Genomic DNA, 14,611 nt, shown 5'->3' on the forward strand with positions numbered 1-14,611 from the left:
CAGGGCGATTTGGACTCACTCCTCCGGCCCATCCTGTAAATTAAGGCCCGATTACATCATACGAGGTCCGCGCCTCCTCCTCAGCGAGCCCCCGCCGAGGCTGCCTGCTCATTGGTGGCCTGCCGCGCGGAGGCGGCCGCGTGATTGGCTCAAAAGGAGGGCAAGTCTGCACAAGACCTACTGACAGACTGACATGAAGAGGGCAGAGAGGCCGCTCTGTTGTTATGGCTCCCTCCTTCTTCTTCGGGCACACAAAGGGGAAGACAAAAGGTTGAGCGTACTTTACATACGTTGGCGGTCAAATGTTAGTAACGCTGACTAATGGCTGTGTGTGTGTCTAATTCCAAGTAGAAAAAAAAGAAGTCTTGTTTTAGTGCCCAAGCAGCAACTTCTGCGAGGTTCTATTGTTTCTGTTGGAATTATTATTCTTATTCGCAAAGAATGACATTTTTGAGACCCTAAACATAAACGAAAGCTCACCACACTTTGCATGCACATTGGGCCTGGCGAAAAATGTGATACTTTAAAGTTGTCGTACACCAGTAAAAAACAGCTACAAAAGGGAGGCGCCCTCATCCCTACAAAAAAGTCGTTTGTAGCCATACTCTAACATGTGTAGGAAGTGAGCTATTTGTATTTGAATTTTGGCCCATATTTGCACATTTACAGGGGTCAAACTTTTCATCAAATTTTGCTTTTCAAAATTCTTTCTTGTCACTAATGGTATAGTGGTACACTCGGCTGGCTTGTATGCGGGCAGTGTGGGATCAGTTCCCGCTCAGTGACGGTATCCGTGTGTGCCCTGCAACTGGCTGGTGACCAGTTCGTGCAAAGTCAGCTGGGTTAGGCTGCAGCGCCTCCCCTGACCTTGTAGGATAAGCGATGTTGATGACGACACATGATGACGCAAATTACTTCTTTGCAAAGTATTCTCGGTTGTGCGGTTCACCTAGATCTACGAAGCTCGGAAGGCATATGTAACAGCCCGCCAGCTACAAAAAAGTCTTTTGGAGCCATATGCGTAACCCAACAGGAAGTCCACCATTTTGAATTTACTGTGGAATTTGTTGCCATTTTTGGTCTTTTCAAAGAGAACACAGTTTTGCAAACTACTCTTAGGGAATTTATCCGATTGTCTTCAAATTTTGCGTGTTTCATCTAATGATGGTTTTGATGAAAAGCTATCAAAAGCTTTTTATTTAATCACACACTGTTGCCGTGGAGATGCACCGTTTGCAAAGAAAAATTATGCTGTTTTTGAGGGTGTATACCTGGGCGGAAAATCATGAACGATGCACATGCACACATCAGACATGGCATAAAACTCAATATTTTAGGCATTTCTCAAGCGATTTTCTAAAAATGGCTCAATGGTGCCGCCTACAAATGTTGAACCAAGCATCTCCGCTTGTACATTTCACCTAGATCTGTGAAAATTGGGAGGCATATGTAACAAGCAAAGACCTACAAAAAAGTCTTATGGAAACACATTTATTTTTATTTATTATTTTATTTATTTTTTTAGGGGCTGTAACGAATTAATGGCATTTCTATTTACTTCAATGGGGAAAGATGATTTGAGAGTGGGGTTTGTGTGTGTGGGGGTGTGTTTTGTGCGAGGTGTGTGCTTGTGTGAGTGTTTTGACTTATGAGCCTTGTCAAGGAACTACCGGTAATTCAACTCATATCATATCTCAAGGCATCACTGTACACATATTTTGGTGGTGGAGTCACTTATCTGTACTAAATGTAAAACACATGTTTGATAGAGCTGTTATGTTATACGAGTGCACAGAGTGCTGTCTTAAATAGTGTGTGCGTGTTTGTGTGTTCCAGTGCGCAGAGTTCACAAGGGACATCTGTTAACGGCACTGAGATTGGCTTATGTAACAGCCTACTCAAAAAAAAAAAAAAAAAAAAAGAAAGAAATAAGGGAAGTGCTGCTCCCTTGGCCAGATACTTTCTCTTTTCGTCTCTTTCGCCTCTGAGCAGAATATTAAAGTAGCGACAACAAAAAGTTGAATGAAAGAAGAAAAAGAACTTGTTTTTTTTGGGAAAGCGTTCTCAGCTTACTTTCCAAAGAGCTCTCTTGTGTCCATCCGTTCACAGGTTTCACTTTGGCAACGTCAACATGCACTGATGAATCAAACATGTCAGCCTCGCGATTAATGCCCTGAGTTTGTGCAGTGTCAGCACATCTAATGGTGTGGAATCTCTTGGTGTTTTTGACACCTGATGTTCGCGCCTCTAAATATATCGGCCCGGCACACATAAGAAACCCAATGAGGTGGTGTCGTGCCCTGTCGTGATCTCCGTTAACAAGGCGCCTTGACCTTGCACAAACAACGCTGTTAACCCAGTGACAGTAACCACCAAGCCTGAACGCACTCTAATGGAAATACAAAAGATTTGTTCCAGGGTCATCATTATAAAACATGAATCCACAACTAGTCTCTTAATCTTAATATTAAATTGTAAAAATGAAACAGATGCACCCCTGCACGTCTTATTTAATAACATGGTTTTTTTTTTATTTGTTTTTTTTTTAGGTGGTACTTGGCAGAGGTGGGCATTCGGACGGCAGTCACTGACGGACTCACATTTCACTGCCGACTGATGGTAACACATAATGCACCTGGCTTGCTTCGAGCAGACTGCATTGATGGAAACACTTCTGAGAAATCCTCAGCTTTGACCTATAGTAGATAACCTGCGAAGACAGTTTGCGGGTCCTGTACAGTAGGTGGCAGTATGCGCCAAAGAGTTGTAATCTGCCAATAAACTAAGAGAAGGAGAAGGAGAATGAGAAAGCTCGTGTTCATAATAGATCATGGATAGATTTAGCAGCGACACAGGAGGCATGCGTGGTTAAAACGACGATGACGGAGTGACGTACTGTGGCGGATAAGTCAAGTCAAGTCAAGTCAAATTAATTTATATAGCCCTTAATCACAGGAAAGTCTCAAAGGGCTTCACATACGCACATACGGATAAGTAATATTTAATGACGGTCCCAAAACAGTGGTGACAAACTGTCATTTAGTGATGACGGAAGCGAGGTTAAAATAACGGAGCAAAATAACGGATTGACGAGGACAATTTAGTCTGGCTTGAAATATTGACGGACCGACGATGACGGATGGGTGGCTAGCGGCTGGTGAAAAATCTGCAAAATTGACTGACGCACCCATCTGTGGTGTAAAAAGTTTGAGAAGCACCCGTCTTATAAATGTGTTGAATAGCGTGAATTCTTTCTACATAATTATCCATCCGTTGTCTATAGCACATGTCCTCGTTGCGGCTGAGCTGAAACTTGACCCAGCTGACTTTGGGCATGATGCAATATTCTTTACTGTTTTCAGTCATGCTACGTGTGTTCACTACTCCTGTGGCAACAATGAGAGCAATACCCACCCTGTCCTTGCTTTCCTTGCTTTTCTTTTTGTTGCTTATTGGATTCAGTCAATACAATGTTCACGCTAATGATCACCCATCAAAGTACATACTTTTGGCTTCTCTCATCATTTCCACACAACATCTGAGGGGAATGGGTTGCTGTTGAAATGTTACACCAGTGGAGGACAGGCAGGGCCTTCTCTGCTGGTTTATACACTATCAGAAGCATTGAAATAAATGTACAAGCTAAATTGCAATATTTGCTCCATGAAATTATATTAATCTACTCCCAACATTGGTTTTATGCCGTTTTCATTTGGGTGCGCTGCTTCCAGTATGCATTTGTTAGATTTTTTTGTTGGCCCCTGCAGCGTAACTACAACAGCAACTGGGACTGCTTCTTTAATACATTCCGATTCCAGATTGAGTATTTTTCCATCCTCTGATTGGTTGGTAGGAGCAAAACTTGTTATGCCCAAATTTGACGAGCAAAACACATCTGTTGCCATTGTGCCGTTTAATCATAAGCCTCTCTGGTGAGTGTGATGTGTTTTATTTTATTTGCCATGTTATCTATTATATTAATACTGATGCTACTTGCATTTTTGCACATGGTTTCTATGATGTGCAATGTGATAGAGGAGCTACTAAGCGGTGGTTGAGTCCCCACCGAAGGCCCAGGTACACATAATCGAAAATGGCCTGAATGCAGACACACAAGAGCAAACATCAATTTTTGAGTTGGTTGTTGACTATTCAGGCCTATGATAGCACATTTGACAGTGAAGAAGGTTTTTTTTTTTTTTTTGCAAGATTGAGTCAAAAGTAAATCCCCACTATTCGTAAAGGGATGGAGCAGAAAATGTTTATAACTGCCTACACTAACGGTTTGTTACGAATTTATTTCCTGGTTGTTCTTTCAACTTATATTTAAAGTTGAGTTTTGACAGTTGAATAAATACAAAGTTTTGAAATCAGTGAATAATTGTGTTTTCAATATCAATAAGAAACATTTAATCGTGAATATTATTATTTTTTTAAATAATTGCCCAACCCTATTTTAGTAGCATCTTAGAGCATTCAAGAAAGAGCACCAAACATACAAACAAACAAAAAACACCCCCACCCCCCCAAAAAAATGTGATTATGTATTTAAGGAAAGAGCCGGGGATATGTTCTACATAAAAAAAATGCAAATAGGTGAATTTGCGAAGCATGGACTGCAAATATGTGGAGGATTACTGTATTCCAAAAAGTCAACATTTCAACTTGTCCCACTCAATGGGAACTCCTTTGTTAAAAGCCAACTAAGCTCTACGTATAGGGGTGTGGTTCATTCAACAACTCCTCGGACAAACAGGCCTTGGCATTCATGCACATGCCCACTCACGCACACACTCAAGCGCTGGTGCACATGCACACACACACACAGACACACAAAGCCATTCTATTGTTTCCCCGTTGTTGCTGCAGATTAGATTAAAGTGTGCAGCTGCCATGGAGAGGAGGCCATTGTCCCGTGGTGAACTTTGTGATGTTGCTCATAAACGACTTCTTCTGACAACGTGATCACTGTAAAAGAAGCGCACACTGGAACAGAATCCAAACTTACGTGCACGCGTGCATCCAAAAGCCTCCCTGATCGTCCGTCTCTTCTTTCAGGCTGCATGGACACCACGCCCACTGGAGCACTTACATAACCGTATATATTCTTACATCAAATACCCTGAATGCAATGTACAGAGCGCAGGCATTTGAACCACAGAGGAACGGATGATGTGGGCTCTGGTTTTACACATGCGAAACTGTTGGTAACAACGCATGAAACAAGCTAAAAGGCCGCCTTGTTTCCCACCGCAATCCTAGATAGTAGACCATTAGTAGCTCAAACAGACAGACAACACTCCGCATATCAGCCAGTCCGATCTTATGTCAAAATAGGAGCGAGCGGGGTGGTCGGGTTGGGATTCGCTGGTATGGAGCAGAACACAATGTTCCAGCATTCTCCAGCTGCTGTGAGATGCACACTCATGTATGTCGTTCCCAGCACACTGAAGACAAACACACACAAACCAATGTTTTAGTTGATATGTTGTACATCATTTTGGCCTGTCCCACATAAAGCCGTACTAACTACAATGTGTATAATAAGTGTTCAATTATATGGCATATTTTATACATCATCACTACCAGCATTTTGTCTTTCTTCAACAGAGACTGAAACGGTGGATAGCTGCCGAATAAATATTTACATGTTTCATAATTGTCATCATATTCTGTGTACCGGTATACAGTAGCTGGATTGTGTCAAGCTTAACATGTCCACTCGGAGTGAAATATCAATTGTTTCAAAAAGCTTTTAAAAATTCTAAAATACAGTCATAGTCTTGCTAACCGAATCATACAGATGAGTGAAGGTCCACTATGTGCACTTGTTTTTAGCCATCTCTGGGGGCGGCCATTTTGTCTTCTGTCGACTGAAAATGACATCACAACTGCTCACAACGACCAATCACGGCTGACCTGTTTTCTGAATCTGAGCCGTGATTGGTCGTTGTGAGCAGTTGTGATGTCATTTTCAGTTGACAGAAGACAAAATGGCTGCCCCCGGAGATGGCTAAAAATGAGTGGATTAACACTTATTCCACAAACGCAATCTTCATCAGAATGCTCTGTTTCAACTAGTGGGCTTGCATAGAACATATTCTTGAAAAAAAATGTTTGCATTGACATTATCTTTAAGCCAATTGGATTTTGCAATAGGCTCATTGGACTTTAGTAGGGTGACCATATTTTGTACAAAGCCTCTGAGTCAACTCGTCTCTTTGAAACAATGCGTCCTTCTGCAATATGGCTGCCAATATGGCTGTATTTTTCATTTCAATTTTTTTGATGAATACTTTTTGAAAACCCGCGATGATACTCGAGTAAAACTCGAACCGCAAAGTGGTGAGGGATTACTGTACTTGCCTTCTCTTTCGGGTTCCGTCCTTACATTCTAACTCAACACATAAGTCAGTGACAACTAGAGGGACGGACTAAAATCCATTTTCGTCCTCGTTTATCCGTCCGTTTTAAAAGACTTCTCTTCCTCCGCCCGTCCCATTCCGTCCCTGACAGAATGCTCGTCTTTGGCAAATACACTGACAAAATGAGAAGTGGCTGTATACCGCATGATGACATGAGAGCAATCTGACTGGATGGTTCTGGTTCATACGTACTTTGACGTGATGTCATGGCATCAGTTACACATCTTTGCATTCATAAGCCTCCCTTGGTTCTTTTTGCAAAAAAGTCAAATTGGCATATCACAACACTTAGCGTTGTCCACATACTAGCCTTTACCATTGATTACAGTTTGAATCAAAACCATCCTTAATTATCTCCACCAAGCACAAAAGCGTGAGGAAAAGGTATTGTTTTGATTCGTTACATTGTCATTCACATTTGTTTGCTGGCAGCGTTTTACAAAATCTGCACCAACGATTTCCACAAAACCTGAAGTGGCGAGCAAAGAACCTGATATATTTTGGTGCACATTTGAAGGTGAGCTTTCAAGAATTCATTGTTGCTTTTGGTCTTCACAGGGCATTCCTATTGAGGCCAAGTGGTGCATTGATAACCAGATCCACCAGAGGGAGCTGCACCTTCACAATGGCCTTATACGGCCAACAAGTAAGACGTTTCGTTGTTCCGCTTTGGCAGGGGTTGATCCTGAGGCAGATTTTTCTGATACATGGACGTCATTAGATTGTGTGTCGAATCTAATAAACACAATAGATTCATTAGTGGCCCGGCACATTAGAACCAAGCCAATCTTTTATTTGTGTGGGACCGTCTGATTAGTGATGCGGTCAGCGAGGACGCACAGCAGCCTTAACGACATCAGTGCCGGTCTTCGTTACGTCCGCAACACAAGGCGGCGTATTGTGAGCTTCAGCCCCGCACAATGACGCGTTCTTCCTCTGTGCTATGAGACCGTTCGCGCCTGAACTTGCTGTAGGCCTGCACTGTACTGAGTATTACTTAACACTGGACCGTGAACTTCCTTTCGAAATACTGCAAATCAACATAAGTTAAACTGCTGCACATGTAAAAACACACAGTGGGGTGTTGTTTACTCAAGGAGTACAAGCTTGTTACCAGAGCAACCGGGGCTGATAATGCAACGAGATAGGGTGACCGCAGTCCAAACCGGACTGCTCCAAAGGTATTGATCTTTATTCACACGTGCACAGGTTGACCTGACTTGACTCGTACAGTCAAGTCATCATGTCTGCCTCAAACTAGTCCAGTCTAGAATCCTGTCACGTTGACAAAATTGAGGAGGTTTGACAGTGGCGACTTTGCATTTGGGGTTGGACAACTAAAGACTTGCAGTTAACCAAAGACCAGTGTCAGAGATAGACATTTCGATGGACCAGCACAGCTAGGCGTTTTACAAAAATTGAGCATCCGTTATTCGTCATCCGTCTGCAGCATGGGTACCCCCCGTCCGTCGTCCGTCTTTTTTTCAGGGGGGGGGGGATAGTACCCACCTATATGCCGATCCGCCTCTGATTTTAAACGGGCTTCCGTCAGCGTTTCCGACTGCAAACCTCAATAGCACCCTGCTTATTTTCATACTTTTGGACCCAGGCAGTATGAAGACTGTCTTGCCTTGTTGGCCGGACCTTTCGCTGCTCCGCGGAGAGTTATAGTTCGGCAATGGCTGCAGACGGACGCATTAAAAGTCCTTTGGAAATTGGCCAATTGGCAGACGAGATGAAAAAAAACAACCTCCTTCAAAGGGGCAAGGGGCAGAGTGCCCCATCACAGCCGTCTCTTTCTAATGCAGGATGTCCTCAGCAGAGATAGACACTTGACCCTATTTTGCCGGTCCGTCCTCCGTCCGCGACCTGGGCACCCTTCCGTCATCGTCCCCCCGCCCATATTCATGGGCTGTTTTGAACTGCCATTGTACTGATGTTAGTGTGCAACGGTACGTGATAACATTACAAGGTACAATGCCAGTAGATTTAGAGTTTATATTTAATGCGCTGGTTGGGATTCACTCACTGGTATAGTGAGTGTTTCAGTTGAAGGGTGATGAGGATGGAGCTGGCAAGCAAGAGAGCCAGACGAAGACCTAAGAGAAGATTGACAAATGTAGTGAGGCAAGACATGAGGGCAATTGGTGTTAGAGAGGAGGAGGCTGGAAGAGACTGTGGGGACTCCGAACGGGACAAAATGAAAGCAAAAGAAGAAGACGATAATGAATTGCCATCCATTTTCTATAGAGTCTGACTTAAGGAAAGAGGCTGGGGACACCTTGGACTGGTTTGACAATCAATATACAAACCATGGACAATTTAAAAGTATTCCACCAACCCAAAATGCATGTTTTGGAATGCATGAGGATCATTCCATTATGTGTTTTGTAGTTGATACTGCGGAGTGATTCAACTGGTAACATAATTATTATACATGTTACAATATTATACATTATTATACTTGAAGTGCGATTGTTGTGGCCTTTGCGTATGTCAGCCAACTTGCTAATGCCACAGACTCTCCCTGTCTTGTCTCTGCTTGTGTGGCAAGGGAGTTCTCTGCTCCACGTTGTCAGGGAAACGGCAACTTGAGTATGACTGGTATGTGCCAGTTTTTTATTGGACTTTGTTAGTCGTGCCCATAAACTCTGCATCTGGCAACAAGTAATCAAACAAACACGTGTCAAGGAAAAGTCTTCAGAGTAATTCAGCTGATCTAAATTGCTGCGACTGCTCGATCTGCCACAATTTTATTGCAGTTGTGTAACTTCGTAACGGAACACATTTATTTTTGCTATCTGCGTGCTTAGTCTAAAATCATACCCTAAGCCAGGGGTGGGCATTTCCTGTACTCGACGGCCGTAACACACCTGATTCAAATGATCGGGGTCCTTGCTGGTTATCTGATTAGGTCCTTACTGATTATCTGATCATTTGATCCAGGTGTGTCACAGCCGGGAGGCATATAAAAAATCCAGGATAGCCGCCCTCAAGTACTGGCGCATCAAAGTCCCGCACTATTTTTTTCATTTGAAAATACGGCTAATAGGCTATGGAAAAGAGGCACAAGAGGTTGTGTGCCAAGTGTGCAATGGTGCAGTTCCGGGCAGGGCACTGGACACATTTAACCCAAAGACATTACAACAGGGCCATTGCAACGTGGCCGTGAGTGAGCTGCAGACAGAGATGAGGAAACAGCACTGCTGCTGTTGCCGCGTGCCGATTGGCTGCTAATATCCGCTCTTTGGTTTCCCAAGATAGGAGCCTCTCGCACAGAGCATCGTTGTCACACTACTCGGAGGCCTGTTTTGTCTGGGCATGCAAACGGAGGTGCATTCTCAGGAAATGACAGTGGTGTTTTTATAAGCTAAACATTGGTTGTGCCACCAACAATAGGAACATAACAAAACACGGTTTCCCGAACTTGCCGATCCAAAAATGGGCCACGGATATGTTTTCATTGGTTTGCCAATTGTCGGACTGGAACCAAATTTCACATTTCAAATTCATGACTCGTGTCATGGTTTGTTTGAAAACATTCAAATTATTCCCTACCATTTGATGACTTGAAAATTATGCTGAGTTCCATTTGCATAGAATATTAATAAAAATCTGAGAAAAACATTATTTGCACAATAATTTGGTCTGCGGTGTACATGCCCCTGGCGCACCTGACAAGTTGGTGGCTGAAAGTAGCCCACATTTTTTACGACTGATGGAACCAGGTTTTGCCGCAGGTGGATTTGATCAAGGCGCAGGCAGACAGATTCTGCGCTCTGCTGATAAGTGTGGATGTCTTCGGAAGGAGTTCCCAGAGATGTTTAGCACTTGTTAGCACCTTTGCCTTCACACTGCGGTCCAGCTCACCCCAAAGTTCCCAAACCATCTTGATTGGGTTCGAAACATCCATCCATCCATCCGTTATCTGTACCGCTTATCCTCACAAGGGTCGCGGGCGTGCTGGAGCCTATCCCAGCGGTCTTCGGGCAGTAGGCGGGGGGCACCCTGAATTGGTTGGGTTTGAAACATGTTTTTATGCCCTTCCATCATTGTCCATTTGTCCTTATTCATAAAAATAATCATCCTCCGACCCCGTCCGTCCTCGTCCTTTTAAGGCGCTTCCGTCCTTACATTCCGTCGGTCCCCCGCCACCCACGCCCAGAAAAAAAAAGCATCCATGCGTGATGAGATTGCGTAATAATATTGCGTTTTTCCATTTTTATTGTGTTATTTCGAAATAAAATAATTATTGAAATAATAATAACACAATGATATGTAAAAGTAGAATGGGCGATTGGGCGTCCTGTGGCATAATCCATGGTATTACATGTGTTGAACCACGAGAGGGCAGCCTATGCCTGTGAGTGTGGTACTATTGCAGAAAAAAACAGTGGTCTTTCCTTTTAAAAGAACCCAACACAACACGTCAGTCGGAACTTGAGCCGCTTAGGGACGATTACAGGGTCGGATGAAAACCCACTTCTGTCCTTGCTTAGTCCATCCTTTTTATAAAACTTCTCATTCTCCGTCCCCAAAATGGGCATCCGTCCTGGACGGACGGATGGACCGTTCTCTTCCTGGGATGGAATTCCCATGTCTGGTATAATTAAATCAAATTAAATTAAATAGTCTGTTACCTTTTTTTATGAAGGAATGCATTTTTCAATTGCTTCTATGTATAAAGTATAAAATATGTCTATGGACGCTGCCTTTCACCCATAATGCAAAATTTGCTCTGATGATTAAACTACTCAGTGGCCAAAATGCAAATCCTCCTTTCTAACAGAGAGTAAAACCCTGCCACGGTTTGTATTTAGCCACAAGTTCTTCTACTCAAGAGCTTGTTCACCTGCTGGTTGAATAGAAGGCTCAATTCTTGGGGATCAATCGTGAACAATCCACTTGGCTTTTTGAATAACAAACTCAGGTTTATGAAGCTAATTTATATTATGCATTGTAATTGCTTCTCTGTATTAAACATACAGTATAATGTGTATTAGAAAACCAGCACTATCTGGTGGGATGCTGCCTCCTGTCCATAACGCAAAATTAGCTATTGTTATTTAACTTATTTCTCTTATCTGGCATACAGTAGCTCCATTTGGAAATTTGCTGTGAAATTTTGGTGTAAGTGATCTTAAACTAGGTTACGATTGTGAAAGAATACAAAAGCCCATCTCTGTTCTTATGCACTGCCGGGCCAGCTGTCCCTAGTCTGATTGACCCAGTTAACCGGAACAAGGGGGCTCGACCGGCGCAAACACTTTGCCAAGCTGCAATTTGCACTCACCAGAAAGACTAAGACTGCGGCGCAAGTTCACTGCAATAAAGCAGGGCTGGTCAAAAAGGCTGTAGACGTGTTCGTCCTGACTTCCTGGATGCCCTTCATCAGACAGACGTAATTGGAGGTGGAAAAGCGGCCCTGTGCAAGCTGATTGGCTGTTTGCGGTGAAGCTGTTGCTAAGGGAGGGTCTCAGGCCATGACCGTATAAGGTACTTGGAGCACCACACTTTCCATTTGATCAATTTAACGTGTCATGTTTCATTAATGGGCGTGCAACGGACTTTATATTGACGTGACAAATGGGCAGACGTCTGTGGTTCGCAGCTACCAAATGTCAGGCTGCCTTTAAGAGGTGTTAAAGGTCATGTTTACCCCCCCCCCCCACATGCACACCATTTATAAACCAATTTATATAAGTTTTATCAGCGCTGACGTGTGGAAGCATTCAGGCTGTATAACAGCGCAGATTGTTGGATCAAGGCAGGGAAAGAACTTAGAGATGAATATTTGACTTTGTGCTGTAAAAGGAGTTCTGTTTGAATAAAAGAATAACCTGAGACCACATTCAAACATGAAAGCATCAAAGACTTTTATGGAAATATGCTTCCAAGCCAAAAGTTACATTAAAGACTTGTTTTTTTACAAGCTAATGAGATGCAAAACAAATAGACCACATTTTGCCTTGAAAAACAGAATACTGATGGAGTCAGAGGACTGTGATGTTGGTTCCCATACTACACAACTGCAAACATTGATTCTCATGTTTGTCAGGAACAGCACTAATGTGCCAATAATGTCAATTTGACCCAATTTGGCATGTTGAATTGTCCAGAAGTGTCAGAAATGACAACCACAAACAAACAAAAGGATCCATTGTTTATCTCGCATCATTACCCTCCTTAATAATTTCATTCAATATCTACAATATTTACCGACTTCATATTTTTGAAAAACTATGAGGATAAGCGTTTCTGAAAATGGATGGATAATTCATTTCATAACTGTTTTGTTGTATTTTATTGAGCATATTGTATTTGTGATACATTGAAATTGATCACGTGTATTAATCCAAGTTTATTTTTCCAACCATCTATGGCACACTCAAAGGTTAAAGACCGTACCCTCTTCTCAAATTTGTACTTTTTTGTGTAGTTTCCACACTTTAAAGTTTAAAATCATCAAACAAATGTAAATATCAGACAAATATAACACAAGTAAATATAAAATGCTGTTTGTAAACACCGATCTCATTTATTACAGGGGAAAAACTATCCAAAGCTATCTGGATCTGTGTGAAAAAGTACTTGCCCTTGTTAAATCATAAATCAGATGTGACTAATCACATTTTTGGGAAAGTTCATTTCCACTGACCACACCCAAGCCTGATTACCTGTTTAATCAAGAAATCACTGAAACAGAACCTGTCTAACCCCGCCTACTATCCAAAGACAGCTGGGATAGGCTCCAGCACGCCCGTGACCCCCGTGAGGATAAGCGAGTGGTTCGGATAATGGATGATGGATGGAGAACCTGTTTGACAAAATCTACCGGTTGTCAGTCGGCCATAAAAGCTGCAACAAAATGCCACAATCTAAAGAAAGTCAAAAACAGATGAGAAATAAAGTAGCTGCCAACTATCAGTCTGGAAAGGGTTACAAAGCCATTCCTAAAGCTTAAGGACTCTGGTGAAACAAACCGAGAGGCATTATCCACAAATGGAGAAAACATGAAAGAGTGGTGACGACTCATCCAGGAGGTCAAAAAGGAACCCAGGACATGGCCTAAAGAACCGCTGGCCTTCATCGCCTCGGTTAAGGTCATTGTTGATGACTCAACAATGAGGAGGAGACTGGGATAAAAAAGACAGCCTTGTCAGAGTTCAAAGGGGAAAACCACTGCTCAGCAAAAAGAACATAAAAGCTTGTTTTTATTTGACAAAAAAAACATCTGAATGACTCCTAAGACATTTGGGAGGATATCCTATGGACTGAAAAGACAAATGTTTAACATTTTGTCAGGTGTGTGTCTCGTTACATCCGGCAATGGCATAAATGTAACACAGCATTTCAAAAAAAGAACATCATATCAGCAGTCAAACGTGGTGGAAGGGTAATTACGGTAATGGTCTGGGGCTGCCTTGCGATTTCATGATTTGGATGACTTGTTGTGATTGTTGAAACAATGAATTCTGCTCTTTACCAGAAAATCGTGAGGGCTTGTAATTGTCAAGCGATTACAATTTTTTAACTAATTCATTGCAACATTTTCCATAATTGATCACGATTAATTGTATTTTTCAACTACGTTTTTTTACAAAGTTTGGAACCGATATTTACTTGGGTAAAATCTTGGAATTAATGTGGGAAAAAAAATGTCCAAAGTGTTTCGATTCAAAGACTGTTCTAATAGCTCTCTTTGATCCTTGAATACGATTCTTTTCCTGTAAAATACAACGGTTAAGAGATGTGAAAGACTCATTGCTAGTTATAGAAAAAACTTTATTTCTGTTGTTACTGCTGTGGGTGGCCCAACCATTCATTAGGTTTAGGGCGCATGTATTTTTTTTGACATAGGGTAGCTGGTGGCTTTGAAAAATTTGACCCACTTAACTCATTCAGTCCCAGACTTTTTCAGACCCTCTATGAAATGACATATGTCATCGGGATAGAATGAGTTAATGAAATCGTTTAAAAACTGCATTTTATGGTTGCTTGGGTTATCTTGATTTGATATTTACGTTTGTTTGATCTTTCAACATTAAAGTGGGGGAAACAAAGGTTTAAAAACAGAATTTGAGAAGGCACTTTTTCTTCCTTGGTATTATTGTACCTTTAAACTAACTGGCTTTGAATTTGAGCTCAACATTGGCCAGGTGTACCTAATGAAGAGTTCCAAGGCA

General features: G+C 42.2%; 2 long non-coding RNA genes across 2 annotated transcripts; one reads left to right on the forward strand and one right to left on the reverse strand.

Annotated features, from left to right (window-relative positions):
* Positions 1-7,055, forward strand: LOC147151995 (uncharacterized). Its single transcript, XR_015085760.1, has 3 exons — positions 1-270; positions 2,550-2,619; positions 6,984-7,055. It is a non-coding gene; the product is annotated as an uncharacterized LOC147151995 (long non-coding RNA).
* On the reverse strand, positions 4,626-6,571 carry LOC147151996 (uncharacterized). The gene is made up of 2 exons (XR_015085817.1): positions 6,367-6,571; positions 4,626-5,447 (listed from the first exon to the last, which is right to left on the reverse strand). It is a non-coding gene; the product is annotated as an uncharacterized LOC147151996 (long non-coding RNA).
* Positions 7,056-14,611: the final 7,556 nt, after the last annotated feature.

The sequence above is a fragment of the Filicampus tigris genome, chromosome 2 (genome assembly GCF_054856515.1).
Source record: "Filicampus tigris isolate MCC_2025a chromosome 2, RoL_Ftig_1.0, whole genome shotgun sequence".
Lineage (NCBI taxonomy): Eukaryota > Metazoa > Chordata > Actinopteri > Syngnathiformes > Syngnathidae > Filicampus > Filicampus tigris.